General features: G+C 36.4%; 1 protein-coding gene across 2 annotated transcripts in view; it reads right to left on the reverse strand.

Moving 5' to 3' along the window:
* SNTG1 (syntrophin gamma 1) overlaps window positions 1-20,846 on the reverse strand; it is a 299,119-nt gene that overhangs the window by 120,946 nt on the left and 157,327 nt on the right. The window lies entirely within an intron of this gene.

Genomic DNA, 20,846 nt, shown 5'->3' on the forward strand with positions numbered 1-20,846 from the left:
TACTTATTATATGCCTATAGAGAAGTATCCCAAATGGATATAGTCCATTTGAACTATATGGTAGGTGACCTCATGGTATTCTAGATATTATAAAAGAAGGATGAGTTAGACTTCCGGTTTGGCATCACGCCGGTGCAAGCTGCCAACAGATCCTCTGCTCGGTTTGCCCGGCCTTTTGCATGAGCGTGGCTGTAGCAAGCAAGGTCTTTTCAAGGTGCGAGGACCAGTGGAGAGGGGAAGCAGCGGAGCAGCGGAGGGAGAAAGGCGATCTCCCCAAGGTGGCGCAGTGGTTAAATGCAGCACTGCAGGCTACTGCTAGATCAGCAGGTCAGCAGTTCAAATCTCACCGGCTCAGGGTTGACTCAGCCTTCCATCCTTCCGAGGTGGGTAAAATGAGGACCCAGATTGTTGGGGGCAATATGCTGACTCTCTGTAAACCGCTTAGAGAGGCCTGAAAGGCCTATGAAGCGGTATATAAGTCTACTGCTATTCCCCCACAAAGTGAGAGGCTCCCTCAGATCGAGTGCAAAGGAGGTCGGCTGATTAATGGCCGACCAGAAGACGTGACTGCCAGCCTTTAACAAGGAAGGGAAAGACAGCTGCAGGGAACATATCGGATTGAAAGACAGTAAACGAAAGACCTTGATTTAAGAACCTAAATTTGAAGAAATTAATAATCTAATTGTTCTGAGCATGGATACGTAAGTGGGTGCATTGAGCTGGAGCGGTGAGTAAGGACAGGGAAAGATTTAAGAGAGCCGAGCAGCAGATTGGATAGAGAAGGACTGAGTTTTTGAATATTTAAATTTGGAGGATTAACAGTGGGCGAGACGGTGAAGAGAAAGACAGTCGGTTGGATCTGTCCTCCTCGTGGGAAAAAGGAGAAAAAGATCCGCGAGTCACGAGGGTTTGAATCAGCTTTAAAACTCTGGTGAGGCGGTGCCGAGGCATACTGATAGAGACAACAGAAGGGCGACATCTTAAAAGCGAAAACTGAGCGCCAGGGAAAAAAAAAAACCATCTCCCCCTGCCTCTTTCTTTACCTCATTGACAACAAGAAGTGATTGATGGGTGAGCTTTGAAACGACTATTGTGAGCTCTGACCTCTCCCATCTCTTGACTCTCCACGCTGAAACATTTTCTCCCTATCTAGTGGACGCCTCTTAGATACTATAGAACTGTTCTACTGTATAGTACTGCTCTAATTTAACTATCTTTTTTTGGGTGTTCATTATAGGGGATTGATTGTTGTTGAACAACACACTGAGACTTGGGTAACTGATATATTGTTAAAATTACTGACTAGATACCTAACTCATTGGTTAATCAATTAATTAATTAAGTATAAATTATTTAAAAAGTTTATAGATTAATGTAATAGAATTGTATAAATACTCTAACAGCAGCTAGAAGGTACTGGAACTACAGATCAAAGGGGGAGAGCTGAATTAAGTTAAATGGCAACAAGAATAGTAACCTTAACTAAAGGAAGCAAAAAACAAACTTCTCTATCCACTCCAGTGAGGGAAAAGTCGCCTGAGGGCAGGCTGATGGGAGATAAGACAGCCTCAACTTCACAAGGCCAGGTATATATCAGATACCAGATATATACCTGTGTTCGGTTTTTTTCCTCTTTTTTTTGTTTTTTGTTTTTTATTCCTGCCTTGTCTTTTGTTCTTTTTGTCTTTTTTTGCTCTCTCTTTTTTTGTGTTTTTTTTATTTTTTCTTTTCCCACTGGTGTGGGTATGTATTTTTTAAGAATATTATTATTATTAATATCTTTAAATAGTAATTACAGTCAAATGAAAATGGATATATGATGATGGTGATATGTATGAATATCTGAGTTAAAATGCCTGAGTTATGTTTGTTGACTATGGAGGAGATGTACCAAAGTTTATTTGTGATCGACTGATACGCTTTTTGTAGCATGTAAAGAAAGATGTTGTACCTGTTTCAAATTAAAAATTAAAAAATTTTAATTAAAAAAAACAACAACACTTCACAAGGACAGGAGGTAACAATGGACTCTCTACAGGAAGCAATATTGAAGATGAATGAAAACATCACCAAAGGCCTGGAGGGAGTAAAGAACGAAATGAGTGAAGTCAAAAATAATATGGGGAGGATTGAAGAGCGTGTAGGGGCTATTCAAGCAGCTTTGTCAAGGAATGAACAGGAAATAAAAGAAGTTAAGGAGAAGGGAAATAGCAGAAAAAAGAATAGATAAGACAGAGGATAGACTGGAATCCATAAACACAAATCTGGAGGAGGCCATCCTCCACCTAGAATTAGAGAGATCAGCGTTTTATTTGAGACTACAAAATGTAGAAGAAGCGAGAGATGAAAATCTTCGGGAGCTAATTGCAGAAATTCTGGGACTAGTACTCGACAGGCCCAAAAATGAGGTCATCAATGAATTGGATGAAGGTTACAGAATTAACACAAGCTTTGCGAGACGTCATCGACTTCCAAGGGAGATCCATGTGAGGGTTCTAAGAAGACAATTGAGAGAGGATATTTTAAGCACAATAAGAGGGGACTCATTAACATATAAAGGTAAAGAAATTCTTATCTTAAAGCAGATCCCCCGGAGAGTTAGAGAGAAGAGAAGGAAATATAACTTCCTCTCCTCACAATTAAATAGACATAGAATCCCGTTTCGATGGCTCCTTCTGGAAGGAATGCTAGTAACATGGAGGGAAAAGAAGTACCGGATAAACACCTTGGAGAAAGCTCAAGAATTCCAGGAACTTTTATTTGCAGACGAAGAGAGGTTTAATAAAGAAGGAACCTCAAGTAGAAGACAGGAAGATATTATAACTGAATCCCAACTGGAGGAGCGAGAGACGAGAGAGGTCAGAGAGTGAGAGAGATATGGCAGAGAAGAATCAAGAGCAAGGTCACCAATTGAGACAAGATCTAAAGGTGCCCTCAAAGCAAACAACATGTAAAGGAGTTGAGGAATGGGAAACGAATATACTATCAGCAAATATAAATGGTCTTAACATAACATCAAAAAGAAAATGTGTATTGTTGGATTTATTGAAAGAAAAGTTAGATGTAATCTGTCTTCAGGAAACCCACATTAAAGAGAAATATAATAACCTGTTGAAATGCCCAAAATTAGGTAAAGCATTTTGTTCGTCAGCACAAACTAGAAAAAGGGGAATTGTGATGTATATAAAAGAATGGTTGGACCCCAAATTAAAATATGCAGATAAAGAGGGTAGAATATTAATGGTGGAGATAACGAATGTGGGGAAAAAAATCTTACTAGTTGGAATTTATGCCCCAAACCAAAAACAAGAAAGATTCTATGTAAATTTACACAAGAGGATAAATGAAATAAAGTGGCAAAATATATGTATTCTAGGGGACTTCAACGCAGTAGTAGACAGTAAAATGGATTACAAGGGTATACACAAGAAAAGTACTAGAAGGAAACTACCAACTGCCTATGCAAATATGGTGAAGGAACTAGACCTCTATGATGTCTGGCGAACAATGAATGACAAGATACAACAGTACACATTCTACTCTCAACCACATAATTCTTGGTCACGTATTGATATGGTCTGGTCAAACCCGGCACTACTTATGGATACTATAAATATTGAAATAACAACAAACAAGTGGGCCGACCATCATCCAGTCTTATGGCAATGGAAAGGAAAGACAAGGATAAAACCTAGGTGGACACTAAACCAGAACATATTACAAGAGAAACAATTTGTACAATCAATAGAAAAGGAATTGGGATACTTTTTCAAAGAAAATGGTAAAGAGCAGACATCAATACAAAACATCTGGGATACAATGAAGGCAGTCGTGAGGGGAACATCAATAGCCTATATAGCAAGAAGAAATAAAATGCATAGGGAAAAACTTAATACATTGAACAAAAAATTAAGAGAGATAGAACTGCTGATTCAGAAAGAGCCAGACAATATTAAATACAGGGAAAAAGGAGAGTTAATTAAACACCAAATAAATCTGATTTCTCAAGAGGAAGTAGCACAAAACATTAAGAGAATTAAGCAGAACTATTTTGAACACGCAAATAAAACTGGGAGATGGCTGGCTCACAAAATAAGAAAAGATGATGCAAAAAGAACTATTAAACAACTGAGGGACGAGGAGGGGAACTTGAAACAGGAAATAGGGGAAAAGAAAAAGATTGTACAGAACTACTATAAGAAACTATATGAACCGGACGAAATTAGTGAACAAGACATCAGAAAATACCTAATAGAACAGAAACTTCCAGTCTTGCCGGAGATGAGAGAGATGCTTGACAAGGAAATTACACAAGAGGAATTGAAAAAGGCCATTCAAAAACAAAAAAACAATAAAACACCTGGTCCAGATGGGCTTCCGTCGGAAATCTATAAAAAAACTCCAAAATACCGTAGAAGACAAATTATTAGAATTATTTAATGAGGCACTACAAAATGGTAAGGTTCCAAAATCATGGGGGGAAGCTTTCATTACCCTAATACCAAAGGAAGAGGTGGATAGTAGTAAAATCCAAAACTATAGACCTATATCCTTGTTAAACGCGGATTACAAAATTTTTATATCAATTTTGGCAGAAAGATTAAAAATAATATTAAATCAAAACATCCATTTGGACCAAAACGGCTTTCTCCCTAAAAGACACATTCGGAACAATACAAGAATAATAATTAACACCCTGGAATTCTACGAAACAAGATCTGAGAAACAATTAGCATTAATTTTTGTTGATGCGCAGAAAGCATTCGATAACTTAGATTGGAATATATATTTTTTATCCTTCAAAAGTTTTATCTTTTTTTTTTAGTAGGCCAATCCTTTATTCATTATTTTACATCATATTCTTATTTTATTTCTTTAAAAAAAAACACAAATATTTCATCATTTGTCAATCATTAAAACATTGAAGTACAATTTTTTTTGTGTGTGCCCCTCCCTCCCTCCACCCCCCCAACCCCCCTCCTCCTTCCCCCCCGACTTCCCAGAACCCGTACACGCTTTGGATTTTTAACTAACACAGTCTAAAATCTATTGAGAAAAAAGAAATAAAGAAATTAATGACATTTTACATTGACCTTAGCTTCTTCTTACTGAACTAACTTTTAACAGTTTAAATCATTTCTGATCTTAAGCATAGGCTAACTGGAATTTCTTGGTCCCGTATTTATTTTGTATATAGTCAATCCATTTTTTCCAGTCTCGTTTATATCTCTCATTTGAATGATCTTTAAGATATGCCGATATTTTAGCCATCTCGGCTAAGTTTGTCACTTTCAATGTCCATTCTTGGATTGTAGGCAAGTCTTCCTTCTTCCAATATTGCGCCACCAACAGTCTTGTTGCAGTTATTAGGTGCAGAATCAAATTAGTCTCTACCACTGTAAAGTCAGTACATATACCTAGTAAAAATAACTGAGGAATAAACTTTATCCTTCTTTTAAAAATATTTTGCATGACCCACCATATTTTTATCCAGAATGCCTTAACCTTTTGGCAGGTCCACCATATATGTTAATATGTAGCATCGAGAGAACCACACCTCCAACATTTAGGCTGTACATTCGGATACATAGAAGCCAACTTTTTAGGATCTAAATGCCATCTATAGAACATCTTGTAAAAATTTTCTCTCAGATTTTGAGCTTGTGTAAATTTCACATTTCTTACCCAGATTCTTTCCCATGTATCCAACATTATTGGTTCTTCAATATTTTGAGCCCATTTTATCATACAATCTTTAACTAATTCTGTTTCCGAATCCATCTGTATTAATACATTATATATCCTCTTTATATGCATTAAGCTTTGATCTCTTATTTGTTTAAACAGATTATCCTCAACTTGGATAAAACCAATTTTTTGATCTATTTTCCACCTAGCCTGTAATTGCCCATGCTGGAACCATATTTGAACTACCTTCTCCTCTTTTAATACCTCTAAAGATTTTAGTTGTAGTACCCCCCTTTCCAAGATGAGAAGCTGCCTATAGGTAGTTCTATCCTGTTTTTGTGCTATGTTCATATTTTCAATTGTATGTCTAGGAATTGCCCACATGGGTATTTTGTCATTTAATTTATATTGGTATTTTTTCCAAACCCGCAGTAAAGCATTTCTTAATATATGACTTTTAAACTTCCTATCCAATTTTTTGTTGAACAACAAGTAAGCATGCCAACCATATACCAGATCGTATCCCTCGATATTCAATATTCTATCATTAGTTAAATGAGTCCAATCACTAATTACAGATAGCACCACTGCATCATAATATAATTTTAGGTTAGGTAATTTCAGGCCTCCTCTCTCCCATGCATCTTGCATTATTTTCATCTTTACCCTCGGCTTTTTTCCTGCCCATACAAATTTGTTGATACCCTTCTGCCATTCTAAAAGATTCACATCTTTTTTAAGTATATGTAACATTTGAAAGAGAAATAAAATTTTTGGTAAGATGTTCATTTTCACTGCTGCTATCCTGCCCAGCAAAGATAAGTGCAATTTCTCCCATTTTTTCATCTCTATCTGTATACTATGCCAAAGTGGTTCATAATTATGCTTATATAATTTCCCGTTTGAAGTTAAAATATTGACTCCAAGATATTTAACTTTTTTGACCACTTCACAACCTAGTGTCCCTCCTAGTTCTTCCTTTTGTTTAGTATTCATATTTATAGCTAATATTTTAGTTTTTCCTAAATTTATTTTAAAACCAGATACTTGACCATATTGATTAATCGTATTCATTAAAACCCTGCTGGATTCCTGCGGTTGTTCCAATATTATGACCAGATCATCCGCAAAAGCGCGCACTCTGTATTCTTGCTGCCTAATCTTAATCCCTTTTAGACCATTCAAGCCCCGTATTTTATTCAACAATACTTCCAAAGTTATAATAAACAATAGTGGGGACAAAGGACAGCCCTGTCTTGTACCTTTTCCAATTTGAAAGGAGTCTGTTAAACTTCCATTGACTATAATTTGTGCTGTTTGCTGTTGATATATTGCTTTAATTGACTGTAAAAAATTATCTCCTATCTGCATTTTTTGCAGTATCTTCAACAAAAATTGCCAGTTAACTCGATCAAAGGCCTTCTCAGCATCCAGGAATATGAACGCAGCAGGGATCTGGTTGTTCTTTCCCAAATATTCTAATGCATTAATAATTAATCTGACATTACTTTTCATCTGTCTCCCCTGTATAAAAACTGTTTGGTCAGTGTGTATCAATTGTTGAATAACCAGCATTAACCTATTTGCTAGTATTTTAGTAAAGATTTTATAATCTACATTAAGTAATGAGATAGGTCTATAATTTTTTGGTTGGATAGTATCTTGATCTTCTTTGGGTATCAAAGATATGAACGCTGTCTTCCAAGATGGAGGCACTTTACCTTCCGTTTGAATCTTATTAAATAATTCTCTAAGAGGTTCTACCATTTCTAACTGTAAATTTTTATAGTAAACCGCTGTCAAACCGTCTGTGCCTGGTGCTTTCCCTAACTTTAATTGCTTAATTACCTGCAAAATTTCCCCCGAGGTTATTGGTTGATTCAATTTTTGCCTGTGCTCTTCTCTAACTGAAGGTATTTTCTCTTTATCTAAATATTTGTCTATATCTAGACCATTAATTTTATCCCCTTTATACAATTCTGTAAAAAATTCCCGAAATACCTTTTGAATCTCATCCTGTTGAAAGACCTCCTTCCCTCTGTAAATCAGTTTAGATATATTTCGAGTTTTCCTTTTTTCCCTAATCTGATAAGCTAACCATCTGCCAGGTTTGTTTGCATTACAAAAGGTATTGTGTTTTGCATATAATAAATTAGTAGCTACCTGGTCAGAGATCAGCATGTCAAATTGAGATTTTAATATGGTGATAGCTTCCTTAACCTTTGTATCGCCTGGATTCATTGTTAACTCCAACTCTTTTCTCTTAATTTCCTCTTCCAGTTCTGTTCGTTTTAACCCTTGTTTATATCTATGTGTTTTATTTATATTCATCAGCACTCCTCTCATATATGCTTTGCTTGCATCCCATACGAATTCCATAGATGTACCCTTATTCATATTCAAAATGAAATATTCAGATAACAATTTTTTGCAATCATTAATATACTTTTCATATCTAAATAAGTTTTCATTCAATCTCCAAGACCTTCTTGCCCTTCCCAACTCCATCCAAACTGGGTTATGGTCCGAAAGGACCCTAGCCGCAATCTTTGTCTTCTTGACCCTAGAAAGCAAATCATTAGTGGTTAGTATAAAATCAATCCTTGAAAGGGATTGATGCCTATCAGAGAAGAAAGTGAAATCATGTTCCTCTGCATTTCTTTCTCGCCAAATATCTCTCAATTCAAAGTCATCCATGATGTCAAAAAAAGGTTTGGGTAACTTTGCTCGCATCTTAGTATTTGGGCGAGAAGTCTTCTTATCTCTCTTAGTGTCTATTACTCCATTCCAATCACCCAATAGTATACAGGAACTATAGTCCCACTGTACTAATTTGGCATGAAGATTTCTATAGAATCCATCTTGCTGTTGATTAGGGGCATAAATTCCCAAAAGTAATGTCTTTTTCCCTTCTAGGATTAAGTCTAAAGCGATATATCTTCCGAAGGGATCTGCTTCAATTAATTCAGCTTTCATGTCTTTTCTTAAATATACAACTATACCATTCTTCTTTTCCATAGCAGAAGCTGCAAAATGTTGACCAAGTTTTGGGTTAATCAAATATTTTTGATCAGTTGATTTGATATGAGTTTCTTGCAAACAAATTATGTCATTCTTAAACTGTTTGAGATAGTGAAATATTTTCTTTCTCTTCTGTGGGGAATTCAGTCCATTGACATTCCATGTTAAAATCTTAGTTGTCATCTTTGGTTGGCTGAAGCATTTTTAGAACTTAGATTGGAATTTTTTAATCACACAACTAAAAATGATGAAATTCGGCGACAAATTTATTAAGATTATAGAAACTATATATTCACAGCAATTAGCAAACATTATAATTAATGGAGAATTAACAGAGAGGGTACAAATCAGAAAGGGTGTTAGACAAGGGTGTCCGCTCTCCCCATTACTATTTATTATGTCGTTAGAGGTACTCCTAAATCAGATAAGATTAAATCAGGAAATTAGGGGTCTGACCATAAAAAAAGGACAATATAAAACACAGGCCTTCGCTGACGACATGGTCTTTATTGTGGAAGACCCTCTAATCTCAGGACCGAAATTAATGAAGGACATTGAGGACTTTGGGCGTGTGGCCGGATTAAAAATAAATAAGGAAAAAACAAAAATGATTATAAAGAACTTTCCCAAAAAACAGATAGAAGAACTAGAGAAAGCAATGGAATTAAAGGTAACTAAAAAGGTCAAATACTTAGGGATTTGGCTATCTGCGAAATGCTCTTCTATAAAAGAAGATAACTATGATAAACTATTACGAAACATCCAAAAAGATTTTAAAAATTGGTCGAAGCTACAAATATCATTGATGGGAAGAATCACAGTAATCAAGATGAATGTCTTGCCAAAAATACTCTATTTATTTCAAACGGCACCAGTCAAATTAGGAGAAAAATTTTATAACGATTTGGATAAAATGGTACGAAATTTTGTGTGGAATGGCAAAAAGCCTAGAATAAAATATAAGCATCTTCAAGATAAAAGAGCGAAAGGTGGAATGGGCCTACCGGAATGGAAAGCATATCATCAAGCAGCAACAACAATGTGGATAAAGGAGTGGGTAATGTTAACCAACAAAAGAATCCTAACGATAGAGGGCCACGACTTGCAATGGGGGTGGCACAATTACTTATGGTGTGAGGGAAACAAAGTCCACAATTATTTTAGAAGACACCATTTAAGAGGGGTACTGATTAAGGATTGGCTGGAAATTAGAAGGAAATTCTATATCCAACTACCCAAATGGATATCCCCGACGGAAGCCCTGATATACCCAAATCTGATAAATTTTGACAAAAATGTTATTTACAAACAGCTGTTAGATGACCAAAATAGACTAAATTCCAGGGAAAATTTGGCTGCAATCGGAATAAATATTGATTGGTGGCCATACTTTCAAATACAAAATAAATACAAATCAGATCTAGCACAATTTGGCTTTCAGGACAAGGACCAGGAATTGGATAAAATCTTAATAGGACCAGACGAGAAATTAATCTCGAAAATATATAACTGCTTGCTGATCCGAAAAATGGAAGCAGAAAGAGTGAAAGAAGTCATGGTAACCTGGGCCCAGAATATCGGCCACACAATTAACCTGGATGACTGGGAAAGGGTATGGGAGTGGAACCTGAAATTAACGAAGTCGACGGCCTATAAAGAAAATATATACAAAATGTTCTACCGCTGGCATTTCCCTCCGACAAGACTGGCAAAAATTTCCTCAAAATTATCGGCCAAATGCTGGAAATGCAAAACAACACTGGGCACGTACTACCACGTGGCTAAGACATATTGGAAGCGAATGCTAAGATGGCTGAATGAAATCATGTCAATTAAATTAAGTCTTAAGCCAGAAATGTTTCTATTAGGGATAACAGATCAAAAAATAGGTAAAACCAATCAATACCTTCTCGTCCACATCTTGACGGCGGCAAGGATCGCTTACGTGCAGTGCTGGAAGAGTGAAAATGCCCCCACTAGCACAATGGTGATGAATAAAATCTTAGAATTAGCGGAAATGAACAGATTGACAATGCGGATTAACGAAAAAAAAGACACAGACTTTTACAAAGTCTGGGAGAAATTATACAAATGGCTTGATGAGACAGTGAGGATTCAGATATAAAAGGAGATAGCTGACTAACTTAAAATGATCTAAGCAACAACTCAAATAAACAATACACAAAGACAGAGGGACAAATGAGAGTAGAAATGTATTAGAGGTGAGAATTCAAGTAATACCATTAGACCACAACGTTGGAAAAACTTGAAAAGCTGATAGGAAATCAGTTATAACTACCTGCATGGAATTAGCAACCTAGTCTTATACTAGGTAAGGCGAGATGAGCTATGGGAGATGAAAATATGTAAAGAGCTTTATCTATTTTTGTATCTTGTATTTTGTAAATCTTGCCTTTTTATATATAACTTTCAAATAAGGGGAAAAAAAGAGAGAGAACCAGGTCATCCCCTGAAGAGGAGAATATGTAAACACAACAATGGATAGAGTGGATGGAGGGAGGAGTAGAAGGAAAGATAGGAAGGAGAGGAGAAAGGAGATGAATAGGAGAAAGGGAAAGGCAGAGGAAGAATGGGAGGGAATGTAAGAGTAGGAAAGAGGGGAGGAATGGGAAGAAGAGGGGAAGGGTAAAGAGGAGGAAGGGGAAGGAGAGAAGGGAAAGGAGAGGAGGAAGGAAGGGAGGAGAGAAGAAAGAGAAGAAAGGGGGTAGGAAGGAGGGAGGGAAGGAGGGAGGGAAGCAAGGAGGGAAGGAAGGAGGGAAGGAAGGAGAGAAGGAGAGAAGAAAGGAGGGAAGGAAGGAGAGAAGAAAGGAGGGAAGGAAGGAGGGAATGTAGGAGAGAAGGAAGGGGGAAGGAAGGAGGAAAGGAAGGGAGAAAGGAAGGAGAGAAGGAGAGAAGAAAGGAGGGAAGGAAGGAAGGAAGGAAGGAAGGAAGGAAGGAAGGGGGAAGGAGAGAAGGAGGGAAGGGGGAAGGAGGGAGGGAAGGAAGGAGGGAAGGAAGGAGAGTAGGAGAGAAGAAACGAGGGAAGGAAAGAGGGAGGGAGGGAAGAAGAAGTAGAACCGTTGTAAAATAAGATGGATCTATGGGATGGTAAGAAAGCAATCTTCAAGTATATTGTCAACTGTAGGGAAAAAATTGTTATAAATACATATTATTAATAACAGTTATGAGATCATATAATTGTGAATGTATATATGAAATTGATAAAATATTTTTTTTTTTAAAAAAGAAGGATGAGTTAATAGAACTGAAAGCAATAGAATTGACTTCGCAGCCAAATAACATACTGTATATCCGTGTTTGTATGTGCATGCTTGTGTACATTTTTATACCAACTGCTTGCTTCTTAAGAATTTAGATGAATATATATTAGAATGGCGGGAAAATGTAACAATTTTTTCTCAATAAGTTCAGGAAAATTTAAAATCGACTCAAGAATCTCAAATCTGAGTTTCTCAACTTGACTGATTATCAGCTTGAACCTCCTGAATACATTCTTTTTTTTATTAACAAACATGTAAAATCACACAAACACAAAACTTAGACGTACACCACATTTACACATTACAATTAGAACAGGAGTTTCCTGTTCTTTCTAATAGCAATTATCAATCGATACCGTTCACCTTATATTATTTCCCCTTCTATTATATTTCATTTGGATTTCACCATTCTTAACCCTCTTATTTTACTCATAACTATTATTTTTGAGTTTTGTTATATTCCTTCATTGATTCTTGTTTTTTTCCTCCATCCACCTATGCCATTTATCCCATATCTGGTAGAATTCTGATTCTTCTTTTCCCTGGATTTCTTTAGTTAGTTTGTCCATTTCAGCACAATCCATAACCTTTCTTATTGTTTCATCTTCATCTTTGGAATTAATTTGTTTTTCCATTTCTGGGCAAAGGCAATCCTTGCCGCTGTACGTATATGTCTATTAAATACTGGATTTCTTTTTTGTATTTTGCAGACATAATAAAAAAAAACTTATATTCTAAAGTTTTCATTCTAGTTTAACCCGTTATTGCCTACAGCCAATTTTTGATCCTTTTCCAAAAATTTTTAGCTTCCTCACAGATCCACCATAAATAGCAATATGTTCCGTGTATTGATTTGCATTTCCAACATTTTGGGAAGGTATTTGTTAAATTTTAGCTAACCTTGTTGGTGCCAGGTGCCATCTGTAAAACATTTTGCACTGGTTTTCCTTGTATGCAACTGATAGTGTCATTTTTAAGTGTGTTCCCCAAAATTTTTCACATTTGTCTAATTCAATATTATAGCCAAAGTTCTGCGCCCATTTTATCATTTGTTCTTTCACAATTCCACAATCCGCTTCAAGGTGCTGGTCGCTACCTATAAAGCCCTACATGGCATCGGACCTGGGTACCTGAGAGACCGCCTCCTGCCGATTACCTCTCTCAGACCAATTAGATCGCACAGGTTGGGTCTCCTCCGGATTCCATCTGCCAGCCAATGTCGGCTGGCGACTCCCCGGGGGAGAGCCTTCTCTGTTGCAGCTCCGGCCCTCTGGAACGAGCTCCCTGTTGAGATCCGGATCCTTACTACCCTCCCGGCCTTCCGCAAAGCCACCAAGTCCTGGCTGTTCCAGCAGGCTGGGGGGAGCTGAGAAGCATCTACCTCCACAGAAATTGTGAATGTTGGTTTTGTTTTTAATATGTTGTCTTTGTCTCGTTCCCCCCTTTCCCTTGTCTTTAGTGAGCCGCCCGGAGTCCTCCGGGAGTGGGCGGCATACAAGACAAATAAATAAAATAAATAATAAATAAATAATAATTTCCTCTTCCATTTTATACTTCAAGAGACATGTATATATTCTCCCTATCATCTTCCTATCTGAACTTTGAATAATTTTATCCAATTCGTGTGGTTCTGTTTCGATGTCATATAATTTAGTATCATTATTGTATTTAGTTTTGATTTGGAGGTAAGTTAGCCAGTCAACTTTCATGTTCTGCCAATTTTTCAATTGTTTTTAAATTTCCCTGTCTATCAATTAAGTCTCTGTATCTTAGCGTTTTGTTCAAATCTGTAAAATTTGGATGAGTCGTCCTTTCTGTTGGTGATAGCCAATTCGGGATTTTCACATAGTGGATTTTTTTTTTTAATTTTGAGCCATTTTTGCAATAACGCTCTTCTGATCAAATGATTTTGAAAGTATTTGTGTGTTTTATTTTTATTATCCCATAGAAATGTATGCCAGCCTGCTTGCAAATCATGGCCTTCTAAGGTCAAAATTCTTTTATTCTTTAGCTCTATCCAATCCTTCACCCATGTTATTGTTACTGCTGATGCGTATAAATCCCAATTTGCTAATGCTAAGGCTCCCCTCTCCTTGCTGTCTTGCATTGACTTTAGTTTAATCCTTGCTTTTTGTCCCTGCCAAATGAACCTAGCGGTTATTTTATTTAATTCTTGAAATAATTTTTTATCCAGATTAATAGGTGCGGCTTGCAACAGGAATAAGATTCTTGGTAAAATATTCATTTTAATTGTCGCTATACGTCCCAGGAGTGAGAGCTGAATATTTTTTTTCCAATTTTCTAAATCTTTCTTTATTTGTACCACTAATTTATTATAATTATCATCTTTAATTATGGAACATTTTGCCGACATCCAGATCCCCAAGTATTTCACTTTCTTAATTATTTGCATTCTGGTTGCTACTTCCAGTTCCTCTTCTTGCTTTTTTGTCATGTTCTTGGTTATCATTTTTGTTTTGTCTTTATTGATCTTTAGTCCTGCCACTTTGTCATATTCTTCTAATTTTTTTTTTTTAATGACATATTCTTCTAATTTTTGAATTAATTTCAGGCTGGATTCTAATGGATCCTCTAGAACAAATACTAAGTCATCGGCATAGGCTTGGGCCTTATATTCTTCATTTTTGAGTCTTAAACCTTTTATTCCCTGGTCCTTCCAAATTTCATTTAATAAAATTTCCAAAGTTAATATAAACAGCAAAGGAGAGAGGGGGCATCTGTGTCTGACTCCTTTTTTTATTTCAATCTTCTCTGTTAGATCTCCAGTCATAAGAACTTTGGCTGTCTGACTGTTATAAAATCCTTCTATCATTTTTATTAGTTTTTCTCTGAATTTCATCTCATCCAATAGTGTTATTATAAATTTCCAGATTACGTTGTCAAATGCTTTTTGTGCATCAAGGAAAACCAGTACCATTTATTTTTCTGGATGCGCCTCGTAATACTCTATTATGTCTAGGATGACTCTTGTATTATTTTTAATGTGTCTGTGAGGTAAAAATCCGTTTTGGTCCGGGTGTATTCGTTCATTTAGAACCTGTTTAATTTTTCCTGCCATAATTGCTGCAAATATTTTATAATTGGAGTTTAGTAATGAAATTGGCCTGTAATTTTGAATTTCTTGTAGATTGGTTTCTTCTTTTGGGATTAGCGATATTATTGCTTCTGTCCATGATTCAGGTATCTTGGCTTTTTCTAAAACTTCATTAAACATTTCCACTCCTAGCTCTTCCAATGTTATTTTATTATATTTGTATAACTCCACCGGTATTCCATCTGGTCCTGGGGTTTTATTATTTTTCTGCTTTTTCAGGACTAATTCCACTTCGGCTAACGTTATTGGCCTGTTTATCGCCTCCCTTTGTTCTTTTGAGATTGGTGTTATCTTTTCTGTGTTTAAATAATGTTTTATTTTTATTTCCTCCATACTATCTTGCGCGTATAGTTTTGCTTAGTATTTATGAATAATATGCTTCTTTTCTTCCGCTTTGTATTGAATTCTTCCCTCATCATCTTTTAATTGATATATCATCCTTTTTTCTCTTTCATTCTTCAATCTGTGTGCCAGCCATCGTCCAGGTTTGTTGGCTTGTTCAAAGTAATTTTGTCTGTCTGCTTTAATTTTCTGTGCTAATTCCTTTTGAGTTATTAAGTTGATCTTATGTTTTATCATCTCTCTTTTTTCTTTTTTAATTTTATTCTTTTGGGTCTTTCTGTAGTTCATCTTCAGCTTCCATAAGTTCTTTTTGCATACATTCTTGTTGCTCTTTTTGTTTTCTAGTTTTTCTCACCATGTAGGCAATCATAAGGCCTCTTGTGTATGCTTTCATAGTGTCCCAGAGATTTTGAATTGAGGTGTCTTCTTTTTTATTTATTCTAAAGAATAGTTTTAATTCTTTCTCCAGCATTTGAGTGTATTCTATTTCATTTACAATATTTGAATTCACATCCATCTTTTTCTTCTTCTTTGACCTTTCCATCATAATTTTATTGGATTATGATCTGCCCACTCATTTGTTTCTATATCAATTTCGTCTAATTGATTACATAGACCAGATGAAATCTAAGCCATGTCGATTCTTGATAGGGACTGGTGGGGGTTGGAATAAAAGGTATATTGCTTTCTTGTTTTGTGCCTTTCTCTCCAAATATCATGTAGTTTATATTCCATTGCCATCTCAAAAAAGGATTTGGGTAATGTATTTTTTTTTTGTTTTATTTTTCTTTTTGCTTTCATAGTCCATTTTTTTAAATTCACTATTGCATTATAATCCCCAATTAAGCAAATATTTTCATATTCTAATTCATTTATTTTGTTGTGTAATTTCCTATAGAATTCCTCTTGTTTCTGATTTGGTGCATATATGATTATTAATAATATCGGTTTTTCTGTTGTTTCTAATTCTATCATTAGCATCCTGCCTTCTTCATCAGAGTAGACTCCTTTGGAGTTTATTTTTTGCTTTATATAGGTTGCTATCCCTCTTTTTTTTATCTGCCAGTGCTGTATATAATTTCCCTAGTTTTTTGTTTTCCAGTAAGTTCCTATGTTCCCTTTTAATATGCACTTCCTGTATACAGGTTATATCTATCTTCAGTTTCTTAAGTTTATTAAACATCTGCGCTCTTTTTTTTTTGGTGCATTCAGTCCATTCAAGTTTATCAAAATAATTGTTATTTCCTGGTCCATCTTTAGATGGGGTATTTTTTGTTGCTTCTGTTTTGTATCTGACTTTTCCCTCTTGCACCTTCCTTTTCTGCTCGCTCTCTTTCTTGTTTCTGTTCTTCTTTCCTGTTTCTTTCCTTGTTTTCTGATGTTTCTTCCTCTTGACTTCTACTTTCTAGGTCCTCTTTACTTCCTTGTTCTTCTTCCCCTGTGCAGTACTTTTCATAGAATTCCTGCAATTCTTCTATATTCTCTATCTTATATCTTTTTCCTTGCCAAGATACCAGTACCCCTTCTGGTACCAACCATCTGTACATTATTCTGTTTTTATTTAACTGATTTGTTAAAAATTGGTCTTGTCTATGTTGTTCATGAATTCTGTGTGGAATCTGTTTAAGCATGATCAACTCTTTTCCCTGAAATGTAATCGTCCCTTCTCTGGTTTTTTTTGTACACTTCATCTCTAGTTGTTTTTTTGGCAAATCTTACATGCAGTTCTCTCGGGAGCCTATGTCTTCTGGCATAATTAGTACAGGGCGGGGCATAACCTTTTCCTAGGGGGTCACAGCAAGATCGACAGCAGTTTACAACTTCCGCGACACCTCATTTTAAAGCCCATAAAAAACTGAATTGAATGAGCTATTAAATGTTAAATTTGCTTTAAGAATGGCTGGAAAATTCGATTCGGAAGAACAAAGGATCATTGACAGAATAAAATGCATTGCCTTTCGAGAGGCTCGCAATGCTGGAGCGACGTTTATCAATCGAAAATGGATTGCAAACAAATTGAAACGTCATCCGGATTGGGTTACTGATAATTGGAACAAAACAGCCCAAGAATGTTTCACAAAATTTGGAGAAGGGCGTCCTCTGCAACTGTCCCAAGAAAGCAAAGCCATCATTGCAACTGGCAGTCGCAAACAAAGAAAAGGAAACCGAAAAGTGGCCCAAGAAATCCTTCAAATTCGTGGAAAACGAGTTGATCAAAGGACAATCGGCCGATATCGAGAACGAGAAGGTTTGAAGCCATTCCACGTCATTTGCAAACCATTGAAAACTCAAACACACGTTCAAGATCGGCTTTGGTTGTGCGATTGGTTGTCTGAATGGACCGAGGAAGATTTTCTTCATTTGGCGCCATCTGACGAATTCTTCGTTTATGCCATTCGAAAACCGAATTTCCAGAACGATCGAATTTGGGCTAAAGACGTCGACGACATCGCCAAACATGAACGATATCGACAAATCGTTCGCAATCCGACTTGCATCGGGATTTTCGTCATTTTCACAGCCAAGAAACTGCATTGGGTTTTGAAGGATAAAGGGGAATCCTGGGATGGCAGTTATTTCCGTGAGAAAATTTTATTGGAGAATGTCATTCCATTTCTCAGTGATCCAGACAATGTCTTGGTGGTTGGTGAGGCTGTCTTTCTTCATGACAAAGCTCCTTGCATGCGTGCAAATGCGACTCAGCAATTGTTAAAGGAAAACAATGTCGAATTTTGGGGCAATGACGTCTGGCCGGGAAATTCGCCAGATCTCAATCCGGCAGAGAACATTGGGGCCATAATTAAGGATGAAGTGGAAGTTCTGATGATTCAGGAGCAAGGTCAAAATCGATATTCGGTTGAAACTTTGAGAATGAATTTGGAAACTGTGTTGAAAAATCTGGAAAATCGAATGGAACTGTTTGAAGATTTGTTGTGTTCTTATCCACCTCGTTTGAATGCTGTTCGAAGGGCTAATGGTGGTCATACTGACTATTAAATCGTGTCAATAAACTCAGTTTTTGATGGGCTTTCGAATGGTGTATGAATTATTTGTGTTGTTATTACAAGTGTTGCTGTGACCCCCTAGGAAAAGGTTATGCCCCGCCCTGTATGCACACTGTAAGCTTCATCAATGTCCCCTCTCAACTCTTGTTCTTTTCTCTGTAGAATTTCGGTGAAGATTTCAACCATTTTTCCTTTCAGGTCTTCCTCCTTCTCTTCCGGTATGTTTTGGAATCTTAGATAGAATGCAGCTCTTTCATTTTCAAGTTGGATTATTGATAACTCTAATTCTTTATTAACTTGTCTATATTCCAGCTCCATTTTTTCCATCTTCTGATCTTTTTGTTTTATTTGTTTCAATGTTCTGGATTTTCTGTTCTTTGATTGCTAAGGCATTCTGTATCCTTTCACTTTTGTCATCCACATTTTTGATATTTTCTTTCAATTCTCCCATTTCATTTTTCATTTCTTCATGATTCCTCCTTGTCCCTTCATGATTTGTAGCCATCACTTCTTGACTTTTCGTCAATGTCTCTTGTATAATCTGGAGCATCAATTGCATACTCTGCATTGTTGGTGCTGGTCCCGTTGTTCCTGCCATCGTTCCACCTTTCTCTAGCCCCAATGCGCTCTCAATTGATCTTTGATTTGAGGAGGGGGGGGTGTTGCCGAAATCATATTGGGTGTAGTTTTTTTCACTAACTTTACTGAAGTTGCCATTTTTATCCCCCTATTTATCCTTGCCCACAATTGCATATAAATTCTACTTTACTTCTACTTTATCAGCACTATCAATGGTATCAATAATTATATATCTCAATATTTAACAATAATTAACCTTCCTTAATATCACGTTTCAATATCTAAACATTTCTATGTATTATTCTATTCTGTTTTTGATCCTTAATTATTATATATCATAGAGTTATATATCACACTGTTATCTTATACAAATAGATGTCTCTCAATTGTATCAGTTATACAGGTATTCAATTCTAGTAATTAGTTTCTCTCTATGTATATATATAAGCTTATGTCACCGTTGGTTTTCTTGCATCAGACTTCACGGTTCAAATTTATAATCCACTAGTATCTCCTCTCCTTTCTTCTCCTCAGTATCACTGTTAGTGTCAATCAGTTAATAACAAGTACAGCAGCAAAGGAAAATAAAGGGGGGTGGGTAAAGACACCCTCTAATCATTCAAAAACAGTTCTCTCTCTACTGTCTCTGGTACCATTCCAAGTTCCGAGGAGAATAAATACCAAATACTTGTAAGTTCAACAATTCTTTGAGAAAAACAAAACAGTAGAAGGAAGAGCAAGAAGAAAAAAGTCAACAACCAACCCGATTGTTAAACAACCCTTTCTGTGCCTTCTAAGTCTTCTCAGCAGTTATTATATTCTACTCCTGTTGTCCATGCCGGGTTTTCGTTCTCACTGTGGGCAATTTCCTTCAAGTTATTTAGGCTGTCAATTCCAACTCAGTGTCTATGCTCTCACTTCTTTTCGGCAAAAATCTGAACTGCAAAAACAGTCTCCTTCCCAGAGCCTCTTTCTTTCCAGCTCACCCTCTCTGCCAATTTTGCGTTGTCCTCCTCTTCTTTGGGTTGTCAATAATAGTAACAGATGTCTCGATTTCAACTGCTTTCTCTCTCTGCTTTCTTCTTATGCGGCCACCATCGCTCCGGTCCTGACCAAGTGGCAGGATAGATCCTCGTCCATTTAGTGGGTTTCTCCTACCCACTGGGGGATTTGCCTTATCACCCCAACATCTTCAGAGTTTCCCCCTTAATCTGCTGGTCCCTTCAGGATCCACAGCGCTCAGAAATGAACCCAAACGAAGAAGTTAGAGTTAGAGGTTAGAAGAGCTCCCGTTCCTCAGCTCCAAGCACGATGACATCACCACAGGAAGTCAAACCTCCTGAATACATTCTTAAATTCCTTGATCATATCCGTCCTCTAATTTTTAAAGATAGCTAACTAAAATAGAGCCAAGCAGGCAATAAGTCCTTAACAAGAACAAGTAATATGACCTGAATCAATAGTTTGATGGGATAAGAGAGACTTTAACATTTTTATCTCCCATTATGGTGCTAATCTGGATTACAGCTGGACTTCCATACCAGCTATTTACATTGAACTATAGTTCCTATTGACACAAGTGAGAATTATACTTTCAGTTCAAATAATAGTTATAATGAGGTGATCAAATCAAACTTGTGATTTTATATGTATTTTATATCTGTAATAACTTAATGAAAACTGTGTATCCCTGATTTTGTTTTGTCTCTCTGAACCTTTTATCTTGTATATCATATGTTCTGAAGATAAAGCATGAGGAAAGATTTTAAATGTCCTTGTAAAGCCTGAAGGTTTAAAATAACATCTAAAAAATCC

This window comes from Thamnophis sirtalis, unplaced genomic scaffold, assembly GCF_051295495.1.
Source record: "Thamnophis sirtalis isolate CommonGarterSnake01/CBP01778 unplaced genomic scaffold, rThaSir2_p1.2 scaffold_2, whole genome shotgun sequence".
Lineage (NCBI taxonomy): Eukaryota > Metazoa > Chordata > Lepidosauria > Squamata > Natricidae > Thamnophis > Thamnophis sirtalis.